Source organism: Canis lupus, chromosome 24 (genome assembly GCF_003254725.2).
Source record: "Canis lupus dingo isolate Sandy chromosome 24, ASM325472v2, whole genome shotgun sequence".
NCBI lineage: Eukaryota > Metazoa > Chordata > Mammalia > Carnivora > Canidae > Canis > Canis lupus.
This window is the reverse complement of record NC_064266.1, coordinates 8099114-8121388: the sequence shown is the minus strand read 5'-3', so window position 1 is coordinate 8121388 and position 22275 is coordinate 8099114. Positions and strand designations below refer to the sequence as shown.

The 22275-nt window shown below is 34.0% G+C and overlaps 1 protein-coding gene and 1 long non-coding RNA gene across 7 annotated transcripts in view; one reads left to right on the top strand and one right to left on the bottom strand.

Annotated features, from left to right (window-relative positions):
• The window catches only part of MACROD2 (mono-ADP ribosylhydrolase 2), a 1929479-nt gene that overhangs the window by 687212 nt on the left and 1219992 nt on the right, over positions 1-22275 (top strand). The gene's annotated exons all lie outside the window — the stretch shown is intronic.
• The window catches only part of LOC112673572 (uncharacterized), a 140858-nt gene that overhangs the window by 108120 nt on the left and 10463 nt on the right, over positions 1-22275 (bottom strand). The gene's annotated exons all lie outside the window — the stretch shown is intronic.

Sequence of the window (22275 nt, the reverse complement as noted above, 5' to 3'; positions counted from 1 at the left end):
GAAGATTTTTCATACTAGGTTTGTAAGGAGGTCACTTTCATGACAAAGGACATTCGGATATCTCAGCTTATGGAGAAAGGGCTGTTTTTAGTAGCTCCTGCCCCATATGGAAGAACTCTCCAGTCCTATTAACCCCTAAGATATGATTACTTCCCCCATGCTACTTCATATTGGTACCATTTAAATCCTACTGGAGGAGATTTAAAGGTCCTTCTGCAATCCTTTCATAGCTCATCCATTTCAAAATTAGTAGATACTTAAGTCACTGGCCCCAAAATTCTGTTTCCACTTATATCTATGTTAAAGTAGAGCCACAGATGAAATTATAACACGGTATTTCTTCTCTTATTTAAAATGTCAGGTTCCTATGTTCCAAAAGTTGGTACCAAATTTGTATGTCTGTGTTGTCAGTTTTTACTGATGTTGTTGTTACTTATGGCATATTCCTATAATTCTAATCATTTACAGATGTAGCAATTTATATTTTTTAGTGTTAATTTATGAGAACTGCAAGCAAATGAATTAAGCCAAAGTCCTTATAAATATTATTTTTTGAAAAGTATTTTAAAAATAAGCAGGCTTAAGTGCTTCCTATTTGAATTGTTATTTTCTTTTTTTATTATTTTCTTTATTTTTCTGATATTAGTTTGGAACTATGCAATTTCATATGGCATATGTAATAGCTGAAGGTTAAAGACAATACCCATGCCTCTCTTTAATGTCTGTTTTGTCTGATGGTTACAGCCAGATTCTATTAGAAAACCTTACAGAACATGAGAAACTGTTTCACTGCTAACATCTATCTATGTCAGTAGAGGCAGAGGTGAGTTCCAGATATTTTCAGAATCATTTAGAGGTTGATGCTAAGTTCTGTAGAGTCTGGCCGATACAGTAATTTCAGTTTTGTAAAATTGTATTTAAGTTTTAGGATTTTTAAACAAAAATGGAAAACATTTCATTGGGTTTAGTACAACACAGTTGTTCTAGCCTTCATATAGTTTAAAACAAATGGTACAGAAATAGTTGATAAGTTATAAGAACTATAAATTTGAACTATCATGTTTAAAAATAATATGACTGTCACTGAATATTATAAATTAAAATAAAGTTATACACCTTAGCAATAGATTTTCCACATAAAAATGCTACAGTATATACTTCAAGGCAAGGAAGATCTATTTCTGAGGATATGACTGACTGTATATCCTTAAAATATTTTATCTAACATGTTTAATAACCATTGAAAATATACGGTTGAACTGACTTGGAAATGAAAACATCTTTCAAGGTTAAACTGTGAGTGAGAACACAAATCTGCTGCTCTCCTGTGCTCTTTCGATTGCCTGTAACCCGGATAATTTCTGACCTGTGTAGTGGGGAAGAACGAAGGCCCAGGACCCAGGGCCATGCAAATGGAGGAGTATTTGTAATCATGAGTTGACCATCTTCTGGACTGGCAGCATGTATTTACACTACTTATTTGCCTGAAAACTTCTGAGCTTAATATTTAAAATACTCTTGAAATAGAAGCAAATGAAAATCCCCATTAGAGATACACCTCTCAGTACAAATTCTAAATAATTTTATAGATAAAGTTAAAGTAGCCACAAGTTCAGTATGCAAAGTTACACACAAAGAAATCACCATGATCTAGGAGCAACAAAAGCAACACAGATAGAATCATAATATTGGAATCATCAGGTAGGAATATCAATGAGTTTGCATATTATATTTACTAAACTAAGAATTAAAATGTTATTAAGGGTTGAGAGACTATTACAAATTTAGCTTTTTAAAAGAACAAATAGAATTTTAGCAATTAAAATAAGTTTAGCCGTACAAAAGAATGACATCTTGCCATTTACAACAACATGGGTGGAGTTAGAGAGTATAGTTCTAAGTCAGTCAGAGAGAGGCAAATACCATATGATTGCCTTCATATGTGGAATTTAAAAAACAAAACAAATGAACAAAGGAAAATAAAAAGATAAACCAAAAGCCAGACTCTTACCTATAGAGAACACATGGTTACCAGAGAGGAAGTGGATGTGGGGGGATAAGTGAAATAGGGGAAGGAGCTTAAGTGTATACTTATTGTGATGAGCACTGAGTACTGTACAGAATTGTTGAATCACCACATTGTACACTTGAAATTCACTTAACACTGTTAACTGTACTGGAATTAAAAGAAAAAAAAGGAAAATAAGTGTAAAAATCACTACATGGGTTGAACAATTAAGCACAAACTGGATGATGCAAAGAATTGCAGCAGAAAGAGGAAAACATAAAAGCCAGATAAAGAGATGTGAAGGGTATGGTGAACAACAGGTCTAATATACATTAACTGGATTTCAGAAGAGAATAGGAAAAATGGAGGACACTGATATTTAAAAATATAATGGCTGAGAATTTTCCAGAATCAATGAAGCACACAAATCCTTAAATTCAGGAGCACCAACACATCCCAAGCAGGATAAATAGAAAGAAAACTCACTCTTAGGATACATTGAAGGCTATCTGTAGAACTCCAAAGACAAGAATAAAATTCTGAGGGCAGCTCAGAGAAAGAACAAGGTACCTACGTGAACAACTATTAGACTGACAAGTCTCTCTCATAGCATCAAAGACAAACAGAAATATTAGATAAAGGTTTAGAGGGCTATGAACTATATCAAACTACATTTATAAACCAAGTGAAATTGTCTACCAAGAATGAGAGCTAAATAAATATCTTTAAGCTGGGAGAATTTGTCACCAGAAGATCTGGACTGAAGGGACTTTTACATATTATAAGGGATTTCTACATGTTATACTTCAAGAAGAAAGACAGTCCTAGAAGGGAAGCCCGTAGTATAAGAAGAAATGATGAGAAAATAAATTAGTAAATATATAGGTAAATTTAACAAAATATGGATTGTATAAATCAATAATAGCATCTGTTTGAAGGATTCAGAGACCGATAAGATAAAACAAGTGCTGGACAAAAGTTGCATGGAAGCTAAGGAGAGACAATCAGAAATAATGTTTTTTTAAAGGTATTTTTTATTATTCAGGATGAAAATTTGGATTACACTAAAACATTTTTAAACTAGGGTTGCATATTATATTTCATAGGATAACTACTAAAATAGTTAAGTGTAAATCTCCCAAACCAGTTACAACACCACACACACATAAATTGCGCATCAAATGTAGTGTCTTTTGTAATTTCAGGAGCTATTGTCTATATATCATCTTGTAGGTCTTACTTGAATCTAACAAGAGTAATGCAAAACTGGTCAGTGACTATCTCTGGTTACTGAAGCAGTCATAAACTTAACAATACATTGAAAACAGCACTTTAAAGATACGAGATCTTTGTTGGATACTGCCGTGGCTATCCCTAGGTGTCTGTTAATAGTTATCCATGTGTAGCTCCAACTTGTGTATGCTTTTCTGATATTCTAAAGCAATTGTCTTAAAGTGTGATGCAGGGATCTCTGGGGAGGGAGGGCGGTATTCCCAACGACCCTTTCAGAGGATCTATGACATCAACACGATTTTCACGATAATACTAAGGCATTATTTGCCTTTTTTCATTGTCATTTTCTCCTAAGTGTATGGGCAGGCCAGAGGCTACATGAACAGTGATATTTTATACTAAATGAAGAAGCAGAAAAATTAGAATCCACCTGTCTTCTTTTTAAACTAGACATTAAAAATATTTGGAAAAATTTAAAACAATGCCATTTCTCACTAGATATTTTGGTTTTGAAAACATGGTTATTCATAATGTATATGCTATTTATATTAATCTGCAAGGATTATTTTTAAATCAAATCAACTAAATATTTTTAAAATTCTGTTAACTTTTATAATATGGTAAATATATATGATATATAAATTTGGTAAATATATATGGTGTATATATATATATATATATATACACACACACACACACACAGAGACATACATGTAACATAGAAACAAAAACTCTGAGATCTTTAATAATTTTTAAAAATGTAAAGTAATAGAAAAGAAATATTTACAAGTCAAATGATACTTAAAATAGACTTGCAGCTCTGCAGATATGTTGGAGGGGAATGTAGCATGAGTCACTTTGTAATTTTCCCATGTAGCAACATTTATTAGGAAAAAAAAAAACAGTGTGTGTGTTTAGGCGGAGATGTTTCTTTCTTTTTTTTTTTTTTAATTTTTTATTTATTTATGATAGTCACACAGAGAGAGAGAGAGAGGCAGAGACATAGGCAGAGGGAGAAGCAGGCTCCATGCACCGCGAGCCTGACGTGGGATTTGATCCTGCGTCTCCAGGATCGTGCCCTGGGCCAAAGGCAGGCGCTAAACCGCTGCGCCACCCAGGGATCCCCAGAGGTGTTTCTAATATTTCTTCAGTCTGTTTTTTTTTTTTTTTTCCAAGTTATTCATGAGAGACAGAGAGAGGCAGAGACACAGGCCGAGGGAGAAGTAGGCTCTCTGTGGGGAGCCCAACGCAGGACTCCATCCGGGGTTTCCAGGACCAGGCCCTGCCTGAAGGCGGCGCTAAACCGCTGAGCCATCTGGGCTGCCCAGAAGTGTTTCTAATATTTCTTGGGCACATTTGGAGTGCTATGTATTATATGTAATCTTTAGTAGACTTTATGGTAAATTAGAGCCTTCAATGTTTTCCCAGGTCCAACCTTGGACTGTTGTTTTAGGAGAGACATCAATAAGTACTAGGGGTCTAGTAGGAAGGCAGAGAGCATTTTCAGATTTATGAGGGCGAAAAAAATCAATGGTGTCCCTAAGGCCATGTAAGTCACGAGTAGCACAAGTAGTCTTATACAAAGTTGATAATATCATGAAATATAAGCCTTTGCTTTGGAACTTTACCAGAAATTAAAATGGCATTATAAGGGGAAGTCAGTGTTTTTTTGCCTGGATCTCAGGAGGAATTTATACATCTGATTGCCTTGTTTCACTTTGGCTGAGTTCTGAAAAGTTCATTTCTCTTCTTTTCTTTTCTTTTTCCCCCCCCCCCTCTCTTTCCTGAAAAGTTGGGTGACCTCCTCACATTTTCTGCCTTCTGGCTTATTCACTACCCCCCCCCCTCCAAGCCTTGATTAAATCTTCTTGGCCCCCAGGAGTTCTTGTTCCTTATATAGCAAGTCATGCACTTTGTCCTCTTGTTAAGGAGTGAATTAATAAGCTTAATTCCCTCTTTGAAGGAGAGTTTGGAATGCTTTTTTGGTGAAAATTAATATTCAATTACCAAGACTGTCATCTTACCAAATAGGAGAATAAAAGACACAGCATAGCTGCATTTGAGAATAATTGAAATAGGTTTGTATTATATCACAGTGGCTCAAGCTTTCACGGGAATTTTTTATTTCTACTTTCTTATGAAAGTGAGTACTTTTTTTTTTCTCTGCTGCATATTTATAATGAGACCATTTAACTCACTGCTTTGAAGGAACATGGGCTGAGTGGTCCTTCTCAGACTTGTCTTTGGAGTTTTAGACACATCCTACTGATCTACAAAATGCCCAGTTTATCTTTCCTTGACATTAAATAAGTTCTCCAAAGGGCAACAAGTATAATACTTTTCCAAATTGCATTCTCTAGTACTTTATAATATTCCTGCGATACTTTAATGGGACTAGTGTATGGATACAAAAGAGGTGGTTCAGGCCACTTCCCCCAGGCACATTTGGTTTGCATGGGATTTTTATCACAGATTGTCCAGAAAAATGGTGCTTTACTGAGTAATGGAAACATTTTATAGTTAATAATAAATTAAATGTCAAAGAAAAAACTTTATGCAAGGGAGAGGGATAAGAAATTGAGAATGTAACAGTTTGTGGAGAAGAATCATAGCATAACTTAAGAGTATAAAAGGAGTCAACCCAGCTCTCTCAGGAGAGCTAAAACCCTTGGCATTTGATTTTACTTTTATTTCTGTAAGAGCATGGAATAAGCAAGTGATTTGCAGAAGCAATTATAAAAGTTCTTATTACTTATTACTTATTACTTATAAAAAAGTTTTTTCCCAAAACTGAAGTAAAATTTTACATAAGACCAAATTTATCCAAAGCTGATATTAACTTACCAAACTGAAGTAACTGACCTGGGAATTAGAGAAGTTGGTATTGTGTTTTGGTTCTAGCATTTATTTACTGTGCAATCTTGAGCTCATTGCTTAACGTCTCAGGGCCTTAGTTTTTCCATTTGCATATTGAGAATACTCATGCTTGCCCTGATTGCTTCATAGAACTTTTGTGAAAAAATATCATAGAACTCTTGTGAAAAGTATGTGCAAGTGCTTTCAAAAACAATCTAATATTACTGACTTTAAATACTACTACTACCAATTACTATTGTTATTAATATCTTTAAACTGCTTTCTCCTTTAAATTCTATTTTGGCATATCTTAAAACTTGCTGAAAACTCTGAAAACACATTATTTTTTAGATATCCAGATGAGATTGATAAATATTTTATATTAAAATTAACACTTAAATTACTAGCGATAGGGTCTAGTTATATCTTTACCTAAAATCCAATTCTATGTTTTGTTAATAATTACTTTTTAAAAATAAAGTGATTTGACTCCATTTCCTAATTTCAAAACTCACTGCAAAGCTACGGTAGTCAAAAAAGAGAGGTACCTCATAAGGCATAAGGATAGATACATAGATCAATGGGATAAAATCAAGTCAGTTGATTTTTAGCAAAGATTCCGTTGCCCATTGCTCAAAAATGGCCATTTCCAACCAAAACCATTGAATGGGAAAATATTCTCTTTAACAAATGGCACTGAGAGAACTGCATATCCACATGCAAGAGGGTGAGATTGGACCCTTATCTTACACTGCATACAAATATTAACTCAAGGTGCATCAAAGTCATAAATATAAAACTAAAACTACAAAAAAACCCCATAAAGGCAAATCTTCATGATCATGAATTCAACAATGGATTCGTAGGTATGATGCAAAAAGTACAAGTGACAAAAGAATAAATAAATAAATCAGACATCATCAAAATTAAAAACCTTTGTGCCTCAAAGAACATAATCAAGAAAGTGAAAAAACAGCCCACAGAATGGGTATATGCCATATATCTGAAGAGTTTACTATCCAGAATATATAAATAACTCTTACAGTTCAACAACCAGCAGAAAGAACCCCATTAAAACTTGGATTTAAAGTGCTTGAATAGACATTTCTCCGAAAAGATACACAAATGGCCAAGAAGCATATGAAAAAATACCCAACCATTAGTCATTATAGAAGTGAAAATGAAAACCATAATGAGGTACCTCTTCACATTTATGAGAATGACTATAATAAATTTAAAAGAGGGAAAATAATATTGTTGAAGAAATGGAGAAAATGGAATCTTCATATATTGCTAGTGGGAATATAGAATGTTGTAACCACTGTAGAAATAATTTAGTGATCCTAAGTAAGTCAAATAGAATTACTGTAACACCCAGAAATTCCACTTACAGATATGTACCCAAGATAATTGAAAACAGATACAAAAACTTTGTACACAAAATATTCATAGTAGCATTGTTCACAATCATCAAAAGGTAGAAATAACTCAATATCCATCAGTTGATGGATGGATAAACAGGATGCCTTCTGTGTAATGGAATAGCATCCAACCATAATAAGGAATAAAGGACTGATACAGGCTACAATAAGAACGAACTTTAAAACTTATAGTAAGTGAAAGAAACCAGATACAAAAGGCCATTGTACAGTTCTGTTTATATGAAATACTCAGAATAGGGAAATCCATGGAAACAGAAAGCAAGTTAGTGGTTGCCAGGGCAGGGAGAGAGGGGAAAATGTTGAGTGACTGTTTAATGGTTATGGGATGGGATGTCCTTTTGGGGTGATGAAATATTCTAGAACTACATAGTGCTGATGGTTGTACAATGCACAACATTGAAAATGTACTAAATGCCAGCAAATTATACACTAGAATGGTTTAAATGGTAAAACCAAAAATAAAAAATATAAATCAATGAAATATTTTACAAATTTTCAGGCAGTGGATAAACCAATCATACCTTGTTTTCTACATGAAATATATCTGCAAAACAGTAATACAATAGTTAGTGAGAATCATGGATAATAAGAGAGTACCTACTATGCACAATGTCCTAGTCTAAGTGTTTTGTGTGGATTTGCTCACATAATCAACATGACAACTGTATGAAATAAGTATTCTTCTACCTTTTTTTTTTGATGTGAGGAAACTGAGGTACAGATTGTTTAAGTGACTTGCATGAGGTCACATACTTAATAAATGATCACTAAGGGATTTGTTTCTGAAATGGAAGTTCTTAACCAGGACCTTGTATGTCTTTGCAACAGAAAACAAGCCCAGATCCTACTTAGACCTGATTTCCGATGAGACATTAGGAAAGCTATGCAGCAGAATCTGCATCGCTGCTATGTCCTTACAGCTTTCTGTAACTGAGGTGGGGGACAGGCATTTCTTTGGAAGAGCAGAAACCCTCTGGCCTGAGCAGGATGTTAAAAGAGCAAACATGCTAGGAGTTAGTTGTTTATTTTATTATTTCTGTAAGCATTGTGGTCAATTTTACTTCCACTTCTGATAATAGTTCCTGTATATGTTTTTCAGTTATTGGTGAACTACTTTGATTTTCTCACCACATCTCTATATTTATTTGTGTCCTTATCAAGTGTTTTCTTTCATCTCTTGAATCAATGTTGAAATTTAAGGATAAATATGGTTGCTTTGTGGCATTTTAGGAGAGTATTGAAAAAAGTTTCTGAAAGCTGTTTAGTCAAGCCATTTATAAAAGGTAAAATAGAATTAAGACAGAATAATTTCAAAAAAATTAACCAAGATGAAATATGTCTAAAGACTAAAAATATACTAAAATGTTTCTTTCTGATCGAAAGAATGACTTTAGTCATAGAAAAAGATGTTTGTATTTGGTAACTCCTTTTAGCTTCAAGGTGGCCTCTGATCAATAAATGGGAAATTTATCCTGTCAGAAAACAAAACAAAACCTATTTCACCTATCAGTATCTAGCCCCTTCCTTTCTTTGTTTTTTTTTTTCCCTTCTTGAAATATAAGTGCAAAGAGAACTGGAACTTAATCCCCCCTGTGTCATCAGTGGCTAGAAAAATATTTGGTACGTGCAGGCATTTGGTATGTTTTTGATGAGTGAATGAATCTACTTCTTGTTTCCTTGAATCTGTTATTTCTGAAAAAAAAATAGAGGTAGTATAAATAAGAATATCTTCAAAACATTCCCAAATAAAAATTAAGAGATAAGAAATAAAAAAAAAATCACAAATAACCTTAACACGGAGCATGATGTTGGAATACAAAAAGGAAAATGTTAATGCTTCAATAGAAATGTGAGCAAAAGATATAGAGGAATGATATAATAAATATATCTGTAAGATTAGGAGACTGATAAAATCTACAAACTCTAAAACATGTAGAAGGGCTGCCCAAAGTAGCAGAGATCAGCCAGGAGCTGCAGGGAATGAGACCCAGTGAGTACAGAAAGTTACTCATGTTAAAAAAAAAAAAAAAAGGTTACTCATGTAGTAGAAATACAAAGTTATGGGCAGCCTGGGTGGCTCAGTGGTTTAGCACCACCTTTGGCTCAGGGCATGATCCTGGAAACCCGGGATCCAGTCCCATGTCGGGCTCCCTGCATGGAGCCTGCTCTCCCTCTGCCTGTGTCTCTGCTTCTGTGTGTGTGTGTGTGTGTGTGTGTGTGTGTGATGAATAAATAAATAAAATCTAAAAAAAAAGAATACAAAGTTACATCTTTTTTCTTTTTCCTTTTAAAAAGTATACGGAACTGAGGTGAGTAATTCTAAGAATTTAACTGACATACAGAACTGATCATCAGATGATAAACACTAGTATGGCCTATAAATTAATAAACATTTTGAATATTAGTCTGAACTAAAGATATGTTTGCATACATAAAATTAATCACTTTTTTAATCACGTCACAATATTAATTACTTTTTTTCAAGAGCAAAACATTGGAATGAAGATAAATACCAATCATTAGGGTGCAGTTTAAAAGAATTATGGTAAATCAGGGTATAAATATACAATGGACTACTATGCAACTGTAAATAAGAGAATAGGATAAATACTGATATAGAAAGAAGTATGAACCATATTCTTAAAAGTGGAAAAGCAAAAATTGCATGGTTTGTATTTTATGCTTTCCTTTATGGAATAAAGGGGTACATATATGTTTATATTATACATTCATAGATACATCTAAAAGACTATATACATACATTAATGTTACCTGCAAGGTAGATGTGGTGGAAAGTTGGTAAATAAGTCACAGTAATGAGAGCAAGGTATTTTACTGTTTACTTTTTATTTATATTATATTGATTTAAAGACAACTTGTAAGACAAAGGTATTATCTACTAAAAAATTAAGTATTAAAAAATTAGAAAAATGTGAGCTATGTACAAATGCATGTTTTCAGGTCGAATGAAATAATATTCACATGTCTTTGTGGGATATTTATTATAACATTATTTGAGTTAAAAGATAATAAAAGATATATATGAATATTTATTGCCAGACACACACTGCACTACTGTTTATATTGATTAAATATTGGAATCATCCCAAATACTGTGAGGGGAACAGGGGAAAAAGTGAGATATTCAAAGTAGGATTCCATATATACAAAATAAAAAGTTGGAAAGTATGCATGCATGCATAGAAAGAATTAGAAGGATATTCACAAGTTGCTAATTGTGGTTCTCTCAGGGTAGTGTGCTGATAGGTAACTTTTATATTATCTGTGATCTCTAAAGTTCTTCTAAGAAATAATTACAGAAACATAAACTTTTAATATTTATTGAAGGATTTGAATGGGGCATGTGCTACATTCAGCTTTTAGTGGCCACAGTCTTCAATTTCTCAAAACCACAGGAGGTAGGTTTTATTAACCATTTTACAGATGGAAAATCTAAGGGTCAGGGAGATGGAGTAATCTACCCAATACTGCATAGCTAATGTCAGATGCAAACCCAGATCTGTTTACATTTAACATTCATTTCTTGATCATCCTGCTAAATAAGTTAATAAAACACTGCTTGTAATAGAAAAATACCTTTCCGGGCAGCCCAGGTGGCTGAGTGGTTTAGCACTGCCTTCTGCCCAGGGTGTGATCCTGTAGACTGGAGATCGAGTCCCACTCAGGCTCCTTGCATGGAGCCTGTTTCTCCCTCTGCCTTTGTCTCTGCCTCACGCTCTGTGTCTCTCATGAATAAGTAAATAAAATCCTTTATAATAAAAAAAAAAAGAAGAAAAATACCTTTCCAACTAGTTTTCTTTTTAAGTGGCAAATCTTTGACTTGGTTATCAGGACTTATGTTTTTGTGGGATGTAATAATAATGCTCAAGCATTCCCTGATAGTAATTTAAACAATCTTGTATATGTGAGTTATTTCGTGTTTTTTTTTTTTTTTACAGTAGATAAAATATGTTAATTTGTGTAAATGGTCTTCTGGGTACAGATGCTCACAATGAAAGCAGACTTATCTTAAAAGCTGCTTGTCTTTAATTTGGGGCTTCTTTTATATGCATAGTTTATTTTTCTAATGCTGTCTCAATATAAGAATAATTTTAAGGAAGCATTTTTGGCTAAATGAAAGAAAAAACAGCTCTTGTGGCTTTGGTAAATATTAATGAGCTCGTAGAAAATCTGGTTACTGAAGTGTAGCACTCTTTTGCAATTTTTTTTCTGCCATCTTGGCCCTTTGTGGGCCAAGCTCCTTTGTAGATTAGCAACCTGGTTTGTGTGTGCTATTGTGAGTTCTGCTTCAGCTCCTTTGTGTGTGCTGACAGAAGCCTCACCTTGCTCTGTTATCAGGAATGTCTAGGCATCTTAATAATATATTGGATTTCAGCAAGAAAAAAGCAAATCACGCAGAAATAATTAATCTGACATTCATTTCAAAGCTTTACCACCAAATGGATAGTGTTCATTTCTGGTCATATATATATTGTCATCATTAACAAAGTGAAATCCAACTTTTATTAATTTTCAAGTAGGGAGAGGTTCAGAATTTGAATTATTTATGCCAATATTCATGCATGTTTGTGTAAAATTATTGTAGCACATATTCAATTTCATGTAGGCACTTTATTTTAGACAGTGTATTGTGTATACCTATCCAAACATTTTTAAAAATCATTCTTACCTCATAAGCAATATTTTTTTAATTGTGTTTGGCCATAGAGAACTCAGAGAAGATAATATTTGGGTTATTATTACTTCATTGGTCATCCTCTAAAAACCATGCTGTTTGGGGTGATATCACTATGTAAATCATGAATTTACCTATTTGCTAATCTTACTCTACTATATGCAATACTGAAATGTAAGAAGAATAAAAGAACTGTTCTCCCAATGACAGAATGTAGGAATGATTACAATTACCTAAAACAAATTTTTAAAAATCAAATCTGCCACACCTTTAAGAAATTCTCTATTAGTCCAAAGGATTATCTGATGCTTATAAAGAAATAATTTGACAAAGTAACATTTTCTTTTTAAGAATGAAATATTTGAGTCCAGTCATAGAGGTCATAGATTCACACTCTGTTTTTAAAAATAGGCCTATTGGATTAAAAAAAGTCAGGAAAAATCAAGCAGTTGTTTAAAAACATGTATTAGACAAGAAAAAATGTGTCAAATGCTTTCAAGAATTTTTACTGACCTGACATGCTACACTTCTTCATCTACCTTCACAGTTCCGTGTACATACATTATTACAATCATGAAAAAAAAAAAAAGGAGTACAAGAATGTAACAAGAGTATTTGGAATCATAGACAGAGAATTATCATTCATCTACCTTAAGATTCTGCCCCCAAACCTTGCTTACAGGTTGTTCATAGTGATTTGAATAAAGGATTTATGAGGCCCTTTTATAAAGCCATTATTGGAAGAATTTTTATCAGAGCTAATTTTGAGCTACCGTTGTAGTTGGGTCATTTTTAGTTGTTTGTAAACAGAATGTGAATCTCATGAGAACCCATTTCAATAGTTTGAGAAAGAAGGAGACAGTGCCTGTAAATGATTTTCTATTGTGAGAAATGGAGCTGGATCTGACTGCTGACAGAAGTTTTAATAACTTCAAAAATCATAGCAATCTGAAGTCATTGTCACATATAGTGACTTTCTCCAAGGTTGCATTTGCAGTAAGTTGGAAAATAGACCTTTAATGAAAGTCTAGAAATGCAAACAGGATCATATGTAGCTTTGATTAACAGTTTTGAAATAGAGATAGAGATAATAGTACCTAATATAAACTATCATTAATTCACCTCAAAGTGTGTTCTATTTCAATTCATTTGTACCATGAAAATTCAACTTTTATTTTTTAAATGGTAAAATCATAATTGAAATCTGTACCACAGGCTAGATACATTGCTTTCACATGCTAAAGTGCTTAGTCCTAGACACTAATTCTAGGCAAAGTATTGAAAATAGATCTAAAATATTTAAACTACAACTTAAAGTTCTAAAGTAATGGAAACTTTATTTAAAAGCTTGAATTGTATTAAAAAGGAATCACGAAATGCCAGAGTTTTTGTTTTTGTTTTGTTTTGTTTTTGTTTTAATGGGCAGTTTCTCCAATGCAGTTCAATATGACTTACATTTAAAGATTTATTTAGATGTGGTTTCCCAAAAACATGTTACGGTAGTCAAATGATGGCCCTTCTGAGATCACACTCCAATCCTTGGAATCTATGGATATTACTTTATATGGCCAAAGGGACGTGATTAAGAACCTTGAGATGGGGAGATTATCCTAGATAATTTGGGTAGGCCCAGTGTAATTACAGGAGTCCTTAAATATGGGAAACCTTACTCTGTTATAGTCAGAAAGATATGAGACTATGGAAGAAAAGTGTAGAAAGATGCAACATTGCTGATTTTGAAGATGAAGGAAAGAGGTCACAAGTCAAGGAATATGGGCAACCTCCAGAAGCTTGAACATACAAGGGAACAGATTCTTTCTTCAGAGCCTCCAGGAAAAAACATAGTGGTGACACCTTGACTTTAGCTCAGTGAAACTGATTTTGGACTGCAGATATCCAGAACTATAAGAGGATAAATTTGTATTGTTTTTAAGTGTATGGAAATTTGTATAGCAGTAAAGTAGTACAGACATGAGGCTTATGTATGTAAAAAGCCACATAGGCATAAAGATAGATTTTGAATCTTTGAATAAAAATTATGTTAGTAAAATCATAGAAGCTATATTTTCAGATAAAAGTCTATTTAATTTGGTACTAAATGGATTCAATTTTTAAAACTTAAAATATAGAAGATTGTAACAAAATAACTATCACAGTTTATATTCTTATCTTCACACAGAGAGTAGGCCCCTCCCATACAGTTTTGAATTTGACCAATGGGACAAATATCAGAGATGGCTCCAGTAGAGGATTAAAAAAGTGCTTTTGCATTGGGCTTGCGCTTGTAGCTGCGACTTTTTGGTTCACAGTTTGAACCTCCTGGAGGATGAAAAACATCTTGTAGGGAAGCCCCCACTAAAGCCTCTAACACAACAGTGATGTTATTGTAACCAAGCCCTAGCCAAACTGGTGCAGACTGGAAGAACCACTCACCCAGTCCACGGGATCATAAGAAGTAATAAATAATTTCTTTTAAATCACTAAATTTGGGGATGATTTGTTTTGCAGCAATAGATACCAATATAGTACATTTACTTTCTCAGGATGTAGGGTACATTTTATTTATTTACTTTTTTGTAGGGTACATTTTAGACATGACTTCCTCCAACAATGTCAAGTGGGTAGCGTTTAGATGTCCTACATTATATTTCTATTAAATCATTTGTAGTCTTTGATTTTCAGGAGGCTGTGCTAGAAATCATATCAGGGCCTTTGCAGGTATCTTGAAATGAATGAAGGTGAGGCACTTGACTTGGGTTTTTTAGCCTCAATCTTTTTTATCCATATCTTCCAAAATATATCAAACAAAAATTGATTACCAATGTTTTGTTTTTTAAAAGCTTTGTACCCTATGAATAGACTCAATGGAAAACATAATGTACTTATGACTAAGACCTTCTATATTTTTATAGACCTCTGTGATATGCAGAGGTAGGGTTAGCTAAGAAGATGCCTTACCTTATTGAGACATTTGAATCAAGCGGTTGAGATCAGAGCTTTGTAAAAAGGAAACCAGAGATCATTTGGTTCCCATGAAAACTTATTACCAGGAAGTTTACTGAGAAGGTAGGAAACTTAGGAGGTGCCCCCCATTGTCTCTTGTATCCTAATTTCTAGAGCCCTGAAGGCTTATAGTTTGATTCTTATCAGATGATCTCTAAAATCTCTTCCAGGGGATCCCTGAGTGGCTCAGTGGTTTAGCGCTCCCTTCAGCCCAGGGCATGATCCTGGAGTCCCGGGGTCGAGTCCCACATTGGGCTCCCTGCATAGAGCCTGCTTTTCTCTCTGCCTATGTCTCTGCCTCTCTCTCTCTCTCTGTGTCTCTCATGAAAAAATAAATAAAATATTAAAAAAAATAAAATCTCTTCCAGTTCTAGTATTACAATATCATGGTTATTCCATACATATTGGGAAAATGATATTTATTTCTGGAATACAGCAAAGCTAACTGACTCCTTTGGGGATGGCACAATGAATCTGTCCTCTTCACCATGAACTCAGTCAACCAAAATAACCATTCTGGCTTCCCAGCTGCTTCAGGTTTTCACTTCTAGGGGTCTGTCTTTCCATTTTGATCAAGGAACACCTGTGGTTGTCCTCTGTTGTGACCATCCATGGTTGCAAAATCATAATTTTTTCCTTTGAGAAGAGCTGGCATGTGAAAATTAAAAATGAAAATGGGATTTAATAGCACTTGTTAGTAAAAGAAATTTCTGGCACCTTTTTTCAAGGGTTTATTTTTTGCCAAAGAAATAGTTTGACCTAGGAGGGAGAAAAAAAGTGAATCTTATAACCCTATTTGGGTCAAAGTTGAAGAATTTACATTTTCTGAACCAATGTTTGTACTGAGAAGGGGTGTGTGTACAGTCTATAACATATAAGGATATTATAGCAACTATGCTTGCCTCATACATATCATTCTGTTACATTCATGCTTAGTTATTTGATTAGATAACTGTATTTTCCATGGCCTCATGTAAAATAATGAATCAAATGTACCCAGTGCTGGGACTAATTTGAGGCCTTTTGAGGATACTTTTCAAATCACTAAGGCATCAATGCACTACTACTCTGTGTCCTGAAAGAGTTAATGTAGGTTTCAAAAAGGACCTAATTTACTGGCCAGTGGTATCTTTTCATAGGAATTAATTGGCTTTTGTGGAATAGCCTTTCATCTTTCTGCTTTTTTGTTAATTCAATTGAATTTTCTTCTAATCTACATTGTTTCATTCTAAGTGCAGTCAGTCCCTCATTTTACAAACCATTCAATTCCAAAAAGTCATTTGTGAGTTGGTTATTTAGAACTTAGAAGGTATTTTTCAATAGAAAAATAAAAGCCACAAATTTTGGGTGTGTTCCCAGAATAGCCCACAGAAGCCAACTTAACCCATCACATTCTCAGTTGTGGTGCTACTATCTAGTCTAAACAATATAAATAGCGGTTCATAGGAGGGTAACATGTTTTTTACAATCCAGCTTGAGAAGACTGAGGCTCATTCTTCTATAGCCAGCCTGTCAGTAGGGGTGAGGACTTTCCTGTCTTCATTCCTCAAACTTCAAATGATGTGAAGTTAGGACACAGCTCAACCTTAATCCAGCAACAATGATTTTTTATTGTTTAGGTCAAGAGTTGGGGACAGGGGAGTTGTGCGATAAGGTTGAAGCATCAAGATAGAGGCTAAAGAGAATGTCAGAATTATTTGAGAGTCATAAGGATGTGGTGACACATTAGAATGTGGAGAGAAAGATTGAGAGCTAGGTTAGAAAACCATTGTCATTTTAGTAATGAAATGAGGGGTACCTGGGTAGCTGTCCTCTTGACCTTGTTAATTCTTACTCATCCCTGAACATGTATGTGTTTGTGCTCAAGGAAACCTTTCCTGAACATCTCCGCCATTTAGTCCATGCCATGCTCAGAGATAAAAGCACTCTTGTAGCATATTTTATTGTTGCTTTCTAAATTATTGTTTTACTATCTATTATCATATACCTAGGTATATACTCAACCACTGAATCCAGTGCCTACTATAGTGGCTGACACTCTGCAGGTCCTCAGTAATATTTGTTGTGAGCCATTAAGGAGCAGGAAGTATGTTTATCTATATGTAGGGAAGTCACGTTTAATGTCTACATTTGATTATTAAAAAAAAAAAAAACTTAAGTGAGATACTAAGGAGATTTAGAAAACTGTTAAATAAAAGAAATTGACCTAAATGTTTTGTTGCTGAGAATAAGGATGGAGTCTAGAGAGCCTTTATATTATTTCAAGTTTATATATTTTATGTAAAAATTATAGTTGACTACCCCAATTCCAAATTAGTTAATGCTATTTCAACTTGAATTCACTTTAGATTTTCAAAGATGAAGGAGTTGCCCCTGGCTTGCTGCATTGAGCAGAACACAATTCTTAGGCCAGAAGCAAGATTGGATGTTAAAAAGTCAGCATCTCTGTGCTCTATGCCCTGTGATTTTCTGGAATAGCTGAGGAAAAAAAAAAAAAAAAAACTGGATATATTCACAGAAACCTTGGGTGTAGAAATTAATAATAATAGAACAAAATGGAACTTGGTTTTAATTCTAGCCACCCAAGTCATTAATTTAAGGAATTCATGCCATTCACAAAGGAACTATTTTAGCCAACAAATCTCTTGTGATTCCATTCATTTATCTTTACCTCTTTGGAGCTTGTCTTATTTGAACAAAGCTTGACATAGTGACACAACACTACTACATTTCAGCATTTTATCAGGGTCTCTTCATTTTACTTGGGGATAAATTGAATTATAGCCAATGCCACATGAAAAATAGAAATGCTACCATTTTGGAACATGTTTATCATGTACCATGTAATGAGAATGTGCCTACCACCCATTCTCTTGCAGCCATCAGAGATTGAACAAGTGCTATCTTGGCAATGAACTCAGACTTTCTCAGTGCAATGGTGATGGTTTGATATGAGCTGTACATTTTAGATTTTCTAATATATTAAAAAGAAAGAAATAAAGAAAATGTCCTTCAGGTACACTTTACCATCTCTCTAAAGAGAATATGATATTTCAACCATAGAAAGCTTCAAAGATTAATCTACTATATGATATTGCTTGGAACTTAAAAAAACAAATATAAAATAGGAATAATTAATAGAGTACTGTGCAGATTTTCAGTCAAAATTAAGCATAGGCATTTGTGACTAAATATGTAATTCAGAAAATGTCAGGAAAATATGAATTCTAAATTGTCTATTTTTTCAGATACTTCATTTTAGTAATATGAAAAATTTTTTTCATCTTATATAAGCCTACAAAGATTGATGTTTAAATTTAATTCTGACCAAGAATAAACATTTTCTTTTATTTTTTTTAAGATTTTATTTATTCATGAGAAACACACAGAGAGAGGCAGAGATAGAGGCAGAGGGAGAAGCAGGCTCCTTGCAGGGACCCTGATGTGGGACTCGATCCCGGGAGTGCAGGATCACTCCCTGAGCCAAAGGTAGATAGATGCTCAACCACTGAGCCACCCAGGTGTGCCAAACATTAATTTTCTAAGAGGAAGTGGTATCTTGGTGTAAATTTTATTATTGAAATAATTTGAAAAATATGAAATATTTATAACACATTTGGGTATTCTCTTGGTTTTGGAAATTATCTGTATTTTTTATCTTTTAATTTGATATTGTATGGAAGTCTAAATTTAGAATAAAAATTGCTACATCTGTATTCTAATACTATAGAAACCTATTTGGGATTTTTTTAAAAAAAAACGGTTGATTTAGAGTACAGCATTAAATTACAGAGAATTTATACTGACTCTTTAAAAGTTAGGCAAAACTTGATATTTATCTGAATATTAATTCATGTTTCATAAAAATGTTAATTTCGTCAAATTTACTTAACTAGAATGCTAAATATTTTATCTACTATCATCAGAATTTGAAGTGTTCTAATTAGTTATTTTATAATTCATAAAAATAAAATATAAAATCTAGTCAATGTCAGAACTAATGTTATCTTTTAAAAATATTTAATTATAAAATAAATAATAAAAAATGAATATTATTGTGGACAGATTCATCTTTTATTTACACTTGACCCTTGAACAGCAGAGGGATTAGGATTGCCAATCCCCTGAGCAGTGGAAAATCCACATATAACTTTTGATTCCCTAAAACTTCATAAATAGCCTACTGATGACAGGAAGCCTTACTAATAATACAAATATTACATATTTTGTATGTTATATGTTTTATATACTGTCTTCTCACAATAAAGTAAGCTTAGGAAAAAGAATACGTTATTAAGAAAATCATGAGGATGAGAAAATACATTTTCAATAATGTACTGTCTTTATCGAAAAAAAATCCTTGTACAAGTGGACCTACGCAGTTCAAACTCCTGTTGTTCAAGGGTCGACTGTATTTCTTTTCATTTTAATATTATAATGTTTTCAGCATTCTATACTAGACTTCACATACAAAAGACAGAAGGTTTATTCTGTTTTTCCCACTAGTGAGGTCTTTGATTAAAGAATGGTAAGATCTTCTATCACTATAAATGACACTAATAGATGCTACCAAACTTTAATTTCACTTTACTTGAGTTTCATATTTATGGAAATAAGCACAGCATGAAGAAAAATTTATATTATTATCAGGAGCAGTGTACATGAACCCAACATTCTGGTCCTTTATAAGACCTGCCAACCTTACCCTTGACCTGTGTCATCATTAATATGAACTCCCATAACATATTACCTAATCTCTCTATCATATCTTCTATCTATCCTATCCTATCTTCCCTCTTTATTTTGGATAATCAGTTTCTTCCATCTTCTTAGGATCTTTCTGTTCCCATGAAAATCTCTTTTGGGTGTAGGCTTCAGCCATTTAGGACATATAAGCACGATGCCAAAAAAAATTTTAAAAAAATTAAAAAGCGCACAATGACTCATATAACTTCTCTCAAATCCATGAGCTTCTCTCACTACCTTGTCTCCAGATCAAAACTGATCTACACCAATCAGTGACCTGCATTCTTACTCTAACATATAGGTTTTTAGTCAGCATGTCAGTTTTCTATTATCAAGATAATGCTGCATAATAAACAATGATAAAACTTGAGGGGCACGCAACACTGTGTATTTGTTTGGTTTTTACATCTGTGCATCTGCTGAACCATTGGGCTCTGTTCCACAGTCTCTTTCTCCTGGGACTCATGAGCTAGACCAGGCATGTCTTTCTCATGAGGATAGCAGAAGTGCAAGAAGGCAAGTAGAAATGCTCAGAAACTGTACGCCATCAATTCTGCTTGCTTGCCTCCCCCCCCTTTTGTTTTCTTTTGCCAAAGAAAGTCACTTGGCCAAATAAATTCAAATGGAAAAATGTATTCCACCTCTTTTAGTGAATGGAACTGCAAAGTTACATAGTAAATAATTTGGATATATGGGGAAGTGAATTGGGACCCATAACATGGTCTATCACAATAACCTTACCTGCCTGCCTCTCCAGTGGTGATAGGTATTATAGACCTTTGCCTTCTTTGTGAAATACCCTCTTTATCTGGCTTCTATGATGAAACATCCCCTTGATATTCATCCCATCCCTCTGCCTCAAGCTATTTAGTCTCTTTTTCCAGTCCAGCTTCCTCAAACTCAGTTGGAAGTCCTCAAGACCTAATTACATATAATCCAGGGTTCACAGACTCCATCACCACCAAAATAAAGATGAATCAGAAATGCTTGAAATTTTCTTCTGGGTTCCAGAATCATATATCTATCTACCTACTTTGTAATTCTTACAAGATATCTCCAAGATACCTGAAATTTGACCTAGATTTAAAGCATTCCTGTTGTTTTCTCTCATTCTACTCCAAACTTCTTCAGTGGTCCCTAATAGCTCAGTGATTGGCACCATATCCATCAAGTTATGCAAGGCAAAAAACTAGGAGTCATCCTTAACACTATTCTTTCATCATTAAACCCTGTTGCTTTTATTACCTAAATAGCTCTGGGATCCATCCATTTTGTTCTATCACTATGGTTCCTTTCTGATGTAATCCACCATCCTCTCTCACCTGGACCATGGTAATAACTTCTGAGCCTCATCCTTTCTTACCTCCATCTGATCTGTTATCTGCATTGCAGACAGAAACATCTTATTGAAAAACAAGTCTAGTTATTTCCCACCTTTAAAATGCCTTTCAGACCTATACAGTTTTGTTCTTATCTCATTCATGTCATGCTTAGTGTCTTAGTTTTCATTCTCAAGCACATAAATAAGCAAATAAAAAATCATAACATGAGGCAAATAATTTAGGTTTTGGGTTTTTATTTTGTAGGGTTTTTATTTGGAAAGTGGAGCCAGAAAGTAACAGTAAAAGAGTAGAGAAGGTGAGTAAGAAAAGAAGGAGAAGTCATTATAAGAGTACTCTACAGAGGTTGCTGCTATAGACAGTGGTGGCTTGATTCTACAAGACTTCTGGGAAGTATAAAGAATAGGACCTGTAACTCTATACCTGAGGGATAACAGCTAGTTTTATGTGTCTGCTGTTTCTTCATTGTTTGAGGATTGTATCCCCAGCATTTCAGAGTCATACTTGTGCTCTTTGCCTAATTACTTCCTACTCAACTTTCAGATCCCACTTTATTCATGTACCAGAAAACTCCAGCCTCTAAATAAAACAGGTCTTCTAGCCCTTCCAACAAAGCCGCGTGCCTCTACTATGTGCTGTTAACATACCATATATATGTCAGTTTATGGTCGCAGTGATGAATTTGCATTTTGCTATGGGATTATTTCACTAAAAATTTTCTGCCCTTCGGACTGCAAGCTTGAGAAAACCTGAGATCATGTCTGCTTTTGATTATCATTGTCTTGTCAGCACCAAAACCTGGACCTGGTGCATAAAATATGTTCAATATATTTTTTTATGAATGTATAAGTATAGGGTGTGTGTGTGCACACACGTGTGTGTCTCTGCATACACACATGTATATTTATAAAGCAAAACTGAATTATCAGGGTATAAATAGATTACTATCAG